Source organism: Procambarus clarkii, chromosome 22 (genome assembly GCF_040958095.1).
Source record: "Procambarus clarkii isolate CNS0578487 chromosome 22, FALCON_Pclarkii_2.0, whole genome shotgun sequence".
In the NCBI taxonomy this organism is placed as follows: Eukaryota; Metazoa; Arthropoda; class Malacostraca; order Decapoda; family Cambaridae; genus Procambarus; species Procambarus clarkii.
Genome location: NC_091171.1, coordinates 36795541 through 36810691, shown reverse-complemented (window position 1 = coordinate 36810691; position 15151 = coordinate 36795541).

The following is a 15151-nucleotide window of genomic DNA, read 5'->3' as shown; positions in this document are numbered from 1 at the left end:
TGTTCTTCTTACAAACTAATGTGTCCTGCCTCTCCTCTTAACAGGCGCCGCCTCGTCGCAGCGGCTCTCATACACCTCAAGAGCCTCTCGTGTCAGCGGCTCTCATACACCACAAGAGCCTCTCGTCACAGCGGCTCTCATAAACAACAAGAGCCTCTCGTCACAGCGGCTCTCATACACAACAAGAGCCTCTCGTCACAGCGGCTCTCATACACTACAAGAGCCTCTCGTCACAGCGGCTCTCATACACTACAAGAGCCTCTCGTCACAGCGGCTCTCATACACTACAAGAGCCTCTCGTCACAGCGGCTCTCATACACTACAAGAGCCTCTCGTCACAGCGGCTCTCATACACTACAAGAGCCTCTCGTCACAGCGGCTCTCATACACTACAAGAGCCTCTCGTCACAGCGGCTCTCATACACTACGAGAGCCTCTCGTCACAGCGGCTCTCATACACTACAAGAGCCTCTCGTCACAGCGGCTCTCATACACTACAAGAGCCTCTCGTCACAGCGGCTCTCATACACTACGAGAGCCTCTCGTCACAGCGGCTCTCATACACTACAAGAGCCTCTCGTCACAGCGGCTCTCATACACTACGAGAGCCTCTCGTCACAGCGGCTCTCATACACTACAAGAGCCTCTCGTCACAGCGGCTCTCATACACTACAAGAGCCTCTCGTCACAGCGGCTCTCATACACTACGAGAGCCTCTCGTCACAGCGGCTCTCATACACTACAAGAGCCTCTCGTCACAGCGGCTCTCATACACCACAAGAGCCTCTCGTCACAGCGGCTCTCATACACTACAAGAGCCTCTCGTCACAGCGGCTCTCATACACCACAAGAGCCTCTCGTCACAGCGGCTCTCATACACAACAAGAGCCTCTCGTCACAGCGGCTCTCATACACTACAAGAGCCTCTCGTCACAGCGGCTCTCATACACTACGAGAGCCTCTCGTCACAGCGGCTCTCATACACTACAAGAGCCTCTCGTCACAGCGGCTCTCATACACTACAAGAGCCTCTCGTCACAGCGGCTCTCATACACCTCAAGAGCCTCTCGTCGCAGCGGCTCTCATACACTACAAGAGCCTCTCGTCACAGCGGCTCTCATACACCACAAGAGCCTCTCGTCACAGCGGCTCTCATACACCTCAAGAGCCTCTCGTCACAGCGGCTCTCATACACCTCAAGAGCCTCTCGTCACAGCGGCTCTCATACACCTCAAGAGCCTCTCGTCACAGCGGCTCTCATACACCTCAAGAGCCTCTCGTCACAGTGGCTTTCATACACAACAAGAGCCTCTCGTCACAACGGCTCTCATACACAACAAGAGCCTCTCGTCACAGCGGCTCTCATACACCACAAGAGCCTCTCGTCACAGCGGCTCTCATACACCTCAAGAGCCTCTCGTCACAGCGGCTCTCATACACCTCAAGAGCCTCTCGTCACAGCGGCACTCATACACCTCAAGAGCCTCTCGTCACTTGGTCTTAGATGTATTGCTGTTGACTCTTGCCATTCCCTGAACATAAATGATCCAGTAATGTCCTTAACAAAGATCTGACTTACCATTAACTCTCTAGGCTCTATGACTTTTCTGTCTCTTCAGTTCCTATATCTTTAGTCTCTATTTCCCGTTTTTTTGTATACTACACTTTGTATGGCTTTTGGTATACCCCATTTTCTATGGCTTTTGGTATACCCCCACTTTGTATGACTTTTGGTATACCCCACTTTGTATGCTTTTGGTATACCCCACTTTGTATGGCTTTTGGTATACCCCACTTTGTATGGCTTTTGGTATACCCCACTTTGTATGGCTTTTGGTATACCCCACTTTGTATGGCACCATCACTCTCACCCCTCACCATCACTCTCCCCCTCACCATCACTCTCCCCCTCACCCCTCACCATCACTCTCACCCCTCACCATCACTCTCCCCCTCACCATCACTCTCCCCCTCACCCCTCACCATCACTCTCACCCCTCACCATCACTCTCACCCCTCACCATCACTCTCACCCCTCACCATCACTCTCACCCCTCACCATCACTCTCCCCCTCACCATCACTCTCACCCCTCACCATCACTCTCACCCCTCACCATCACTCTCACCCCTCACCATCACTCTCACCCCTCACCATCACTCTCACCCCTCACCATCACTCTCCCCCTCACCATCACTCTCACCCCTCACCATCACTCTCACCCCTCACCATCACTCTCACCCCTCACCATCACTCTCACCCCTCACCATCACTCTCACCCCTCACCATCACTCTCACCCCTCACCATCACTCTCCCCCTCACCATCACTCTCACCCCTCACCATCACTCTCACCCCTCACCATCACTCTCACCCCTCACCATCACTCTCACCCCTCACCATCACTCTCACCCCTCACCATCACTCTCCCCCTCACCATCACTCTCACCCCTCACCATCACTCTCACCCCTCACCATCACTCTCACCCCTCACCATCACTCTCACCCCTCACCATCACTCTCACCCCTCACCATCACTCTCACCCCTCACCATCACACTCACCCCTCACCATCACTCTCCCCCTCACCATCACTCTCACCCCTCACCATCACTCTCACCCCTCACCATCACTCTCACCCCTCACCATCACTCTCACCCCTCACCATCACTCTCACCCCTCACCATCACTCTCACCCCTCACCATCACTCTCACCCCTCACCATCACACTCACCCCTCACCATCACTCTCCCCCTCACCATCACTCTCACCCCTCACCATCACTCTCACCCCTCACCATCACTCTCACCCCTCACCATCACTCTCACCCCTCACCATCACTCTCACCCCTCACCATCACTCTCACCCCTCACCATCACTCTCACCCCTCACCATCACTCTCACCCCTCACCATCACTCTCACCCCTCACCATCACTCTCACCCCTCACCATCACTCTCACCCCTCACCATCACTCTCACCCCTCACCATCACTCTCACCCCTCACCATCACTCTCACCCCTCACCATCACTCTCACCCCTCACCATCACTCTCACCCCTCACCATCACTCTCACCCCTCACCATCACTCTCACCCCTCACCATCACTCTCACCCCTCACCATCACTCTCACCCCTCACCATCACTCTCTCCTCTCACCATCACTCTCACCCCCTCACCATCACTCTCACCCCTCACCATCACTCTCACCCCTCACCATCACTCTCACCCCTCACCATCACTCTCACCCCTCACCATCACTCTCACCCCTCACCATCACTCTCACCCCTCACCATCACTCTCACCCCTCACCATCACTCTCACCCCTCACCATCACTCTCACCCCTCACCATCACTCTCACCCCTCACCATCACTCTCACCCCTCACCATCATGATCTACCTGCCTCCCTATTTCTCCATTCCTCTATTGTGCAAAATAGACCTTAATGTATACTCTGTAATGTATTCGTGTATGACCCTAATGTATTATGTATTTCCTCATATACATCCTACCCTCGCTCCCTCCTTCTGTTCTCCCCTCCCTCCCTCCCTCCCTCCATCACACCAGACAAGCAGTCTTGGCAGGGTGGCGGGGGCGGAACACGGCCTACTGGCACCTAGGCGAGGTCTCACGGCGCACCCTCTCCCTAAGGGTGCGCCGTGAGACCCTTAGGGAGGGTCTAAGGGCTGTTAATCGAGCTGTAACAAGGTGGAAGGGAATTGAGTTGATGGATTGATGCAGGGACGGGTTGAGGGAGGCCCGCGCCACCACTCCGGGGAGACGGACCTACTGTCACGACATAATGACAGGATGTCAATATGCTTATTTTTCTCCCTCGTTTCTGGCAGCTATTTTTAAATTCCTTGTTTATATCTCTTATATTTCCCGAAGCCTAAGATCATAACCTGCTGCCCTTCACCAGGATGCGACCCACAACAGTCGCCTAACTCTGGGGGTACCTATTTAGTGCTAGGTGAATAGCGGCATCAGGTGAAGGAAAACTTGCTCAGCCGTCTGCGTGTATCCCGCCCGGGATCGAACTCTTGGTTCTTAGGTTATGAGCCGAGAACGTAGACCACTGTGCTGCAGAACCCGTATATAATATTTACCTGAATTTGCCTGAGGGGTCACTATGTCTCTAGTGGCCTGGAAGGGGGGATAGGAAGCCGGCGGGTTGTCGAAGATCGAACCATTGAATATGATGGCAATGATTCAACCACAAATATTCTTTATATTTCTTATGGTCTTCCCTTGGGAATAAACTTTCCAAATTAACTCATGTGTTCAAGTGACAACTGGCCTCCCGTGGCTGGTGGCGCTGACGGAGTGTTTCGCTGAAGCTCTCGTTAACATATTCGGAGGCAGAGGGAATGTGCTAACAAATGAGCATATTTCAGAGTATACCTTGCATGGAGGGATGATGAGAGTATACCTTGCATGGATGATGATGAGAGTATACCTTGCATGGAGGGATGATGAGAGTATTCCTTGCATGGAGGATGATGAGAGTATACCTTGCATGGAGGATGATGAGAGTATACCTTGCATGGAGGATGATGAGAGTATACCTTGCATGGAGGATGATGAGAGTATACCTTGCATGGAGGATGATGAGAGTATACCTTGCATGGAGGATGATGAGAGTATACCTTGCATGGAGGGATGATGAGAGTATACCTTGCATGGAGGATGATGAGAGTATACCTTGCATGGATGATGATGAGAGTATACCTTGCATGGAGGATGATGAGAGTATACCTTGCATGGATGATGAGGGTATACCTTGCATGGAGGATGATGAGAGTATACCTTGCATGGAGGATGATGAGAGTATACCTTGCATGGATGATGATGAGAGTATACCTTGCATGGAGGATGATGAGAGTATACCTTGCATGGATGATGATGAGGGTATACCTTGCATGGAGGATGATGAGAGTATACCTTGCATGGAGGATGATGAGAGTATACCTTGCATGGAGGATGGAGAGTATACCTTGCATGGAGGATGAAGAGAGTATACCTTGCATGGAGGATGAAGAGAGATACCTTGCATGGAGGATGAAGAGAGTATACCTTGCATGGAGGATGAAGAGAGTATACCTTGCATGGAGGATGAAGAGAGTATACCTTAATCTCTCTTTCTTGGACTTGTTAAGACGTAACTAATTCCTCTTCCTTCTCCTCCTCCTCCTCCTCCTCCTCCTCCTCCTCCTCCTCCTCTTCCTTCTCCTCCTCCTCCTCCTCCTCCTCCTCCTCCTCCTCTTCCTTCTCCTCCTCCTCCTCCTCCTCCTCTTCCTTCTCCTCCTCCTCCTCCTCCTCCTCCTCTTCCTTCTCCTCCTCCTCCTCCTCCTCCTCCTCCTCCTCCTCCTCCTCCTCTTCCTTCTCCTCCTCCTCCTCCTCCCTCTTTTCTTGCTTCTCTGCTATTCGCTTCATTCTGCGCCTTGTAATACAGAGCAGAATGTTAGGGAGAACAGAGATCACAATTTACGGATTATTTTAAAAATTATCGTTCAGAGCTGTGATGTGTCACCTGCTGAATTATTAAAAAATTTGAAATAGAGTTAATTAAGGACAATTTATTGTGCATTTTTAAATACCGTTGGAAGCACATGTGTGTAATGTGTGAGTGTGTGTACTCACCTAGTTGTGCTTGCGGGGGTTGAGCTCTGGCTCTTTGGGCCCGTCTCTCAACTGTCAAACAATCAACTGTTACTAATTATTTTTTTCCACCCCTAGGAAACAGGCTGTAACAGCTGTCTAACTCCCAGGTACCTATTTACTGCTAGGTAACAGGAGCATCAGAGTGAAAGAAACTCCGTCCATTGTTTCTCGCCGGCGCCGGGAATCGAACCCTGGACCACAGGATTACTGCCCAGCGTGTTGTCAACTGAGCCACCGTCCCCCCCCCTCTGTGTGTACCCCTTGTCTGTGTGTATTAACTATTTGTGCCTGCAGAATCGAGCTATTAGCTCTTGGACCCCGCCTTTCTACACCAATCTATTTTTCCTCTGTTATATCTACTACATATATTTATCTCTAAGACACACACACACACACACACACACACACACACACACACACACACACACACACACACACACACACACACACACACACACACACACACACACACACACACACACACACACACACACACAATCCCCAGGAACTCTGAAGATTGTGTGCGTGTTTTAGAGAGAAATATATGTAGTAGATGCACAGTTTATATATGTGCCTCCCCGCCTCTGCTTATGTATCCCCCGCCTGTGTACCCCCCTCCCCCCTAATGTGTACCTGCAACCCCCCCCCCCCCTCCCGCCTGTGTACCCCTATTACAAACCCCAACAATCAAGGTTGATGCTGCAGACTTCCCATTTATCAATATTAAGCACATGTGGCCTCAGGTAAATCTTCAATCAATTAGTCCAGAGATGTATAAAGTCTACGGGAAACCAACCACCAGTTTACGATCCTACCGGCACAAACAGATGATAAGAGTGAATAGAGTGAATATGATGAGATGATAAGTAGAATATGATGAGATGGTGAATAAGATGATAAGAGTGAATAAGCGCCCTGTTGAGCGTAGCTGAAATATTTCTCTCACGCTGAGACACAAAAGCCATATATCGACTATGGCTGAAATTATGCGCCGAAAACTGAGACTTATGACCATAAGAATGGATTCGGAATGTAAACATGATGTGCTGGAGGGTGAGACTCTTGTATCTTTGGCGAGAACAATGTCTTGGTGCGTCTAAGAGAACGATGTCTTGGTGCGTCTAAGAGAACGATGTCTTGGTGCGTCTAAGAGAACGATGTCTTGGCGCGTCTAAGAGAACGATGTCTTGGCGCGTCTAAGAGAACGATGTGTTGGTGCGTCTAAGAGAACGATGTGTTGGTGCGTCTAAGAGAACGATGTGTTGGTGCGTCTAAGAGAACGATGTGTTGGTGCGTCTAAGAGAACGATGTCTTGGTGCGTCTAAGAGAACGATGTATTGGTGCGTCTAAGAGAACGATGTATTGGTGCATCTAAGAGAACGATGTCTTGGTGCGTCTAAGAGAACGATGTCTCGGTGCGTCTAAGAGAACGATGTATTGGTGCGTCCGTCCAGCTGCCAGATACTTCCACCAGACGGCTCTGCTGTCGTTCTCCGTCACAGGAGAGAGACGAGTTTCTCCAAGTTGAAACAAACGAACACTAATTTAGGCTACACAATGACGGGAGTTCGGTAGAACGGACTTGACGGGTCTTCGGCTGCATGGACTTGACGGGTCTTCGGCTGCATGGACTTGATGGGTCTTCGGCTGCATGGACTTGATGGGTCTTCGGCCGCATGGACTTGATGGGTCTTCGGCTGCATGGACTTGATGGGTCTTCGGCTGCATGGACTTGACGGGTCTTCGGCTGCATGGACTTGATGGGTCTTCGGCTGCTTGGACTTGATGGGTCTTCGGCTGCTTGGACTTGATGGGTCTTCGGCTGCATGAACTTTTTTTTTTTTTTTGAGATATATACAAGAGTTGTTACATTCTTGTACAGCCACTAGTACGCGTAGCGTTTCGGGCAGGTCCCTGGAATACGATCCCCTGCCGCGAAGAATCGTTGTTACAACCAAGTACACATTTTACTGTTGAGTTAAACAGAGGCTACAGTTAAGGATTTGCGCCCAGTAAATCCTCCCCGGCTAGGATACGAACCCATGACAAAGCGCTCGCGGAACGCCAGGCGAGTGTCTTACCACTGCACCACGGAGACTAGAACTTGATGGGTCTTCGCCTGCATGGACTTATATAATAAATAAATAAATAAATGTTTATTTAGGTAAGGTACATACATACAAGAAAATTTTTACAAAGATTGGTTGACTTATAGGTAGAGCTAGTACATACAATGCCTAAAGCCACTATTACGCAAAGCGTTTCGGGCATAGACTTGACGGGTCTTCGGCTGCATGGACTTGATGGGTCTTCGGCTGCATGGACTTGATGGGTCTTCGGCTGCATGTACTTGATGGGTCTTCGGCTGCATGGACTTGATGGGTCTTCGGCTGCTTGGACTTGATGAGGAGTTCGGTAGAACGGACTTGTGACTAGTTTTAGCCATCCTCCATATCCATCTCTGCCTCTTTTCTTCCTCCTTCTCTCTCTTCTAATCTTATGCGCCTTGTTCTCCTCTTCCTTTGCCTCCTTCTATCCTTCCTTCTCCCTTCTCCCCATTTTTATATTTCCTCCTATCCGTTCTTATCTTTATTTCCTTCTTCTATTGTTTTTAATCCCTTCTTGAGTTTGACTTTCTCTTTTCCCTTTCATTTGCTCTCTTTTCTATTCCTCCTCCTCCTCCTCCCTCCGTCAGCCGGGCGCGGGGTCATAAGTTGTGTGGAGGAAGACCAACCCATTACAACAGCCTCAAACTTGTCCAAAACTTCCAAACAAGTTCCTGTGTATAGCGTCCGTTGCCCTCCCCCGGAGTGTGTCGTTCCTCCCGGAGTGTGTGTCGTCTCGCGAGTCGTCCCGGGCGGGTTCGAACACATAGATTCGAACCCTTATCACAGCCCCAACAGATTTTCTCATTGTTGCAATCACGTTAGTGTGATTATACTTAAATGTTGTTTTCCACACAAACATGAATACATTTACAAATACGTTTATTTTGCTTCATGTTCACCTGAATTTATTCCATTTCCTTGTTGTAACCTGTTTTTATTTTGTATTTATATGTATACAAGAGTTTTTACGTTCTTGTATAGCCACTAGAGCGCGCGTAGCGTTTCGGACAAGTCCTTAATCCTAATTTTTCCCCGGAATACGACCCGCCAAATCGTTTAACAATCAGGTACTCATTCAGTGCTGGGTGAACAGAGGCTACAGCTAAGGATTGGCGCCCAGTCAATCCTCCCCGGCTACGATACTGAACCCAGGCCAAAGTGTTGTTGATCCTTTAATCCATTCCAACAGTCACAAAGATCCCCCCACCCAATATCCAGCTCCCCTCCAAACCCCCCCCTCCTTCTCTCTCATCTCGTTAGCCTATACGCTACTCGTTCTTCAACTGGATTGTTCCCATTAACAAGGAGCTTAGACACGCAATAGGAAACCACATGGTTTAGGTCTTCACGACCCAAATAAACTGCAAGAAAACCCTTCTTGCACTTCTTGCAGTAACAACCATTAACCCCCCCCCCCCTACCCCCCCTCTGGGTAATTCCTTGTTGGCTTCTTCGGTCGTTAACGGGAGATTTAATCGTCTGTAAACACCATCTTCGTGAATTCTCTCTCCGGCCGAAGTAAGTCATCCAGTCAAGTTAGATTTAATGGTCCTTGAAGGGGAGACACAGGGCGCTTCTCTCCCAACTTTCTTAAAGAGTTCCTAGGACGCTATATTTTCTTGTTTTAAAATTTGATTTGTTTCAGGTCCGTTAACGTGGATCTTGAGGCGTTTATTTGTTAGCTACTCTTAGCTAAAATACTACTCTGTCTGTATTTTCTATCTCTCCCATACGTGAAAATTATTTTAAAAAATTATTTTCATTTTGTATGTAAGTTTGTGCAGTGTTCTCTGTGAGTGATGTGTTCTCTGTGAGTGGTGTGTTCTCTGTGAGTGGTGTGTTCTCTGTGAGTGGTGTGTTCTCTGTGAGTGGTGTGTTCTCTGTGAGTGGTGTGTTCTCTGTGAGTGGTGTGTTCTCTGTGAGTGGTGTGTTCTCTGTGAGTGATGTGTTCTCTGTGAGTGGTGTGTTCTCTGTGAGTGATGTGTTCTCTGTGAGTGATGTGTTCTCTGTGAGTGGTGTTCTCTGTGAGTGGTGTTCTCTGTGAGTGATGTGTTCTCTGTGAGTGGTGTTCTCTGTGAGTGGTGTTCTCTGTGAGTGGTGTTCTCTGTGAGTGGTGTTCTCTGTGAGTGGTGTTCTCTGTGAGTGATGTGTTCTCTGTGAGTGGTGTTCTCTGTGAGTGGTGTTCTCTGTGAGTGATGTGTTCTCTGTGAGTGGTGTTCTCTGTGAGTGGTGTTCTCTGTGAGTGGTGTTCTCTGTGAGTGGTGTTCTCTGTGAGTGATGTGTTCTCTGTGAGTGATGTGTTCTCTGTGAGTGATGTGTTCTCTGTGAGTGGTGTTCTCTGTGAGTGGTGTTATCAATGAGTGGTGTTCTCTGTGAGTGGTGTTCTCTGTGAGTGATGTTATCTGTAAGTGGTGTTCTCTGTGAGTGATGTTATCTGTGAGTGGTGTTATCTGTGAGTGGTGTCCTCAGTACTCACCTAGTTGTGCTTGCGGGGGTTGAGCTTTGTCTCTTTGGTCCCGCCTCGCAACCGTCAATCAAGGATGCCGATCGGCCGAGCGGACAGCACGCGGGACTTGTGATCCTGTGGTCCTGGGTTCGATCCCAGGCGCCGGCGAGAAACAATGGGCAGAGTTTCTTTCACCCTATGCCCCTGTTACCTAGCAGTAAAATAGGTACCTGGGTGTTAGTCAGCTGTCACGGGCTGCTTCCTGGGGGTGGAGGCCTGGTCGAGGACCAGGCCGCGGGGACACTAAAAGCCCCGAAATCATCTCAAGATAACCTCAAGATAACTGGTGTACAGGTTCCTGAGCCTACTAGGCTCTATCATATCTACATTTGAAACTGTGTATGGAGTCAGCCTCCACCACATCACTTCCTAATGCATTCCATTTACTAACTACTCTGACATTGAAAAAGTTCTTTGTAATGTCTCATTTGGGTATTCAGCTTCCACCTGTGTCCCCTTGTTCGTGTACCACCAGTGTTAAATAATCCATCCTTTTCTACCCTGTTAATTCCCCTGAGAATTTTGTATGTGGTGATCATGTCTCCCCCTAGCTCTTCTGTCTTCCAGCGACATGAGGTGCAGTTCACGCAGCCTGTCCTCATAACTCATGCCTCTTATTTTTGGGACTAGCCTAGTGGCATACCTCTGAACTTTAGCGTCTTGTGCTTGACTAGATAAGGGCTCCATGCTGGGGCTGCATACTCCAGGATTGGCCTTACATATGTGAGTATACAAGGTTCTGAAGGTCCTTACACAGGTTTCTGAAAAGTAGTTCTGATGTTAGCCAGCCTCGCATAGGCAGCTGATGTTATTCTTTTTAATTGGGCTTCAGGAGACAGGTTTGGTGTGATATCAACTCCCAGATCTTTTTCTCTGTCCGTTTCGTGAAGGACTTCATCTCCCATTCGGTATCCAGTGACTGGCCTCCTAGTTCCTCCTCCTAGTTTCATTACCTTACATTTACTTGGGTAGAACTTTAGTAGCCCTTTCTCGGACCATTCCTTCAGTTTGTCTAGGTCATCTTTTAACCTCCTACTACTATCGTCCTCTGTCTCGATCCTCCTCATAATTTTTGCATCATCAGCAAACATTGAGAGGAACGAGTCAGTTCCTTCTGGGAGATCATTTACGTATATCCTAACAGTATAGGTCAAAGGACTGATCCCTGTGGGACTCTACTGGTGACTCCCCGCCACTCTGAGACCTCACCCCTCACGGTGACTCGCTGTGTCCTGTTGCTTAGGTACTCCCTTATCCACTGGCGTACCTTCCCTTTCACTCCTGACTGCATCTCCAGTTTGTGCACTAGTCTTTTATGTGGTACTGTGTCAAAAGCTTTCTGGCAGTCCAGAAATATGCAGTCTGCCCAGCCCTCTCTCTCTTGCCTGATTTTTGTTGCCTGGTCATAAAACTCAATTAAACCTGTTAGGCATGATTTGCCATCTCTGAACCCATGCTGATGTTGTGTTACAAAGTTCTTTTGCTCCAGATGTTCTATTAGCTTTTATTGCACAATCTTCTCCATCATCTTGCATGGAATGCAAGTTAGGGACACTGGCCTGAAGTTCAGTGCCTCCTGCCTATCATCTTCTTGTATATTGGGACTACATTGGCCGTCTTCCAAATTTTTGACAGTTCACCTGTTACCAGTGATTTGTTGTACACCATGGAGAGTGGCAGGCTCAGAACTTCTGCTCCTTCCTTTGGAATCCATGGCAAAATTCCATCCGGACCTATAGCCTTTGTCACATCCAAATCTAGCAGATGCTTCCTCACCTCCCCACTGGTAATCACAAACTCCTCTATTGGTGTCTGGTTTGATGTTCCCTCTCTTATCTTCGGAACTGCTCCTTGCTCTGAGGTGAAGACCTCCTGGAATTTCTTATCAAGTTCCTCGCACACTTCCTTGTCGTTTGTAGTGAATCTTTCTGTCCCTATCCTCAGTTTCATTACTTGTTCCTTCACTGTTGTTTTTCTCCTGATGTGGCTATGCAGCAGTTTGGATTGAGTCTTTGTCTTCCTCGCTATGTCATTTTCATATTGCCTCTCTACCTCTCTTCTCACCCTGACGTATTCATTCCTGGCGCTCTGGTATCTTTCTCTGCTCTCTAGTTTTCTGTCGTTTCTATAATTTCTCCACGACCTTTTACTTAGTTGCTTTGCTAACGTACATCTCTGATTAAACCATGGGTTTCTCATCTGCATCTCATTTTTTTCCTTTTGGACTGGGACGAACTTGTCTGCTGCCCCCTTACACTTCTGAGTGATGTAGTCCATCATGTCTTAAACCGTCTTTCCTCTGAGCTCGGGTTTCCCAAGCAATTTCAGTTAGGAATTTTCTTATCTCCTCATAGTTTCCCTTCCGGAATGCTGGCCTCTTGCTTTCTGGTCCCTTTCTTGAGTATATTAACCCTTCTTCGACACAGATACTCAAACAACAGTACACTGTGATCACTCATACCCACGGGGACTTCAAGACCGATTTCCCTTATGTCTGAATCGTTCAGTGAATACTAGGTCGAGTCTTGCTGGTTCATCATTGCCTCTCATTCTCGTGGGATCCTTGACATGTGAGAGGTGTCCGCAGCGAATGGTGCCCTCAGAGTGTGTTGTCATCAGCGAGTGGTGTCTTCAATGGGTGGTGTCTTCAGTGGGCGGTGTCCTCAGTGAGTAGTGTTGTTCCCCCCAAGGAAGCGGACAAACCAGGGTCTTCCTCCTGTTCCTTCTCGCTGCCTTTCTTTTTCTGCAAATATGGCTCCTTTGCAAGATTTTCTCAGTTCGTACTGGCAACGTCTCTCCTCGTGTAGGTCTTGCTTTACTCCCATGAGAAAAATTCACAAGGTCCCGCTTGTGAAATTTTGCAAGACCTCGATCCAGTTGGTGAAAGCTTATAACCCATCCCCCTACCCACCTACTGTTTCGGAGACTTTTCCTTTTATAATTTTCCCCTCTCACACTTCATTGCTCTGTTCCCTGATGGGTCTAAGTTTGCCGATGATGTCGTCTACTCTGTTTTTATCCCGGATCGAACCTGTATTTGCCACTTACCCCCGCCCCCAAGAGGCTAGCATCTTCATGGCAGAACTTTATGCAATTCTGTCAGCCCGTCCTCCAAAAATGGGGAGGTAAATGTAACAGCCCCATAAATGCAATTATGTACTATGTATGGAAGTCTGAAATTGTACTTATTTACACTTAATATTAAATTGTCAGCCTGCTTACTCTTCGTGAGGTCCTTTCACTTCATCTGTTCCTTTATCATTGTTGTTGACTCACACTGCCCTCGGTGCCCACATGGCTCTTATGTTGTTCAACCCTTTGCATCCTGTGGTAGTCAAAATCCAATACTGGTTGGTTCTTATCTCTGGAAGATTTAAGACAGTTGAATTTTGTTGGGTTCGCAGTCATTTAGGAGTTTCTTCGAATGAACTCGCAGGCACTACAGCTAAGGAAGCCATTCGTGCTTGCAACATCTCCCAGAAAGGGATTCCCTATTGAAGGCGATGAGTCACAATAACGTGGCTGAAGTATGTTGACCAGACCACACACTAGAAGTTGAAGGGACGACGACGTTTCGGTCCGTCCTGGACCATTCTCAAGTCAATTGTGAGAATGGTCGACAATCGACTTGAGAATGGTCCAGGACGGACCGAAACGTCGTCATCCCTTCAACTTCTAGTGTGTGGTCTGGTCAAGGATTCCCTATTAAAATTTCTACCTAGTCAATCATGATGCAATCCACAACAGCTGGCAGGGTCATTAGGCTGGCATTACAGGTTATAAACTGTATGCTCTTTACCACCTTGACCTGTCTTCCGTCACCATAATAGGCAATGAGAAATGGCTGTGGCTAGGTCACACATTCCTGACTCATGATTACTAACGAAACAACGTCCTGCTCCCTCTTGTCCAAACTGTATTGTTCCACTTGCAGTTGTGCACCTCCTGGCCGATTGCCCCAAATTTCAAGATGTTCCGAGTGTTTTGCTTTCCCAATGTCCCTAGGGGTCGGCTGTCACTCAATACAATCCATGGTAAATCCGACACCTTTGATATCATTTGTCATATGTCCTTCTGTTTTTTTATTGGCATCTTGAGTAATTTTAACACCTTATGAACATCTAGCAACACAAACGGTGCTACATAATTTTCCCGGCTTGGTGCTTTCCGTTGATAATTACTACTTATATACTTTATACAGAAGAGGATTACCATAGTGACAAAGGTGGGGGGAGGGGGGGGAACGAGGAATGACATGTTTCAGAGTAAATGTCATGGCACAAGTCTTTGTTGTAGAGAACTTGAAGCCATGTCGCCAGTTAGAGCAGAGTGATTTCATCAACATAAAGGGCTGAGAAAATCCTGCTGGGGCAGGGAAAGGAAGAGTAGTGCTCAGAACACTACCTTGGGGTAACAAGTGATGTAAGGGTTAATACTCATATTTACCTCTTGGAGCACTACTACCTAGGTGCTATCCTAGGTAGCACCACATACAATTCAATTTGGTTCCCATAAATCTGTTATGGGTTTATTGAGGTACTTCTATGCTAACTACTGACCTTCACCAGAAGGAAAACCACAATTACACAACTTCTGGTTACCTATTTATAATTACTGTTGGGTGAACAGAGTTATCAGGAGAAATAAAATGCTGCCAAAACGTTTCTATCCTACTAATAAAATCAAACCTGACTGTGCTTACCAAAGCAGATTTTGGGTACAGTACTACATTGCATTTTGTCTTTTCTCATTGCTTGCTATAACTGCCAAAACACTAATTTTGTTTTATTTTAATAAAATATTATTTGGCAAAGATTCTACATGTATGCACAGTTATAAACACCAAAATTGATAATTAAATGTGTATCAAGAATA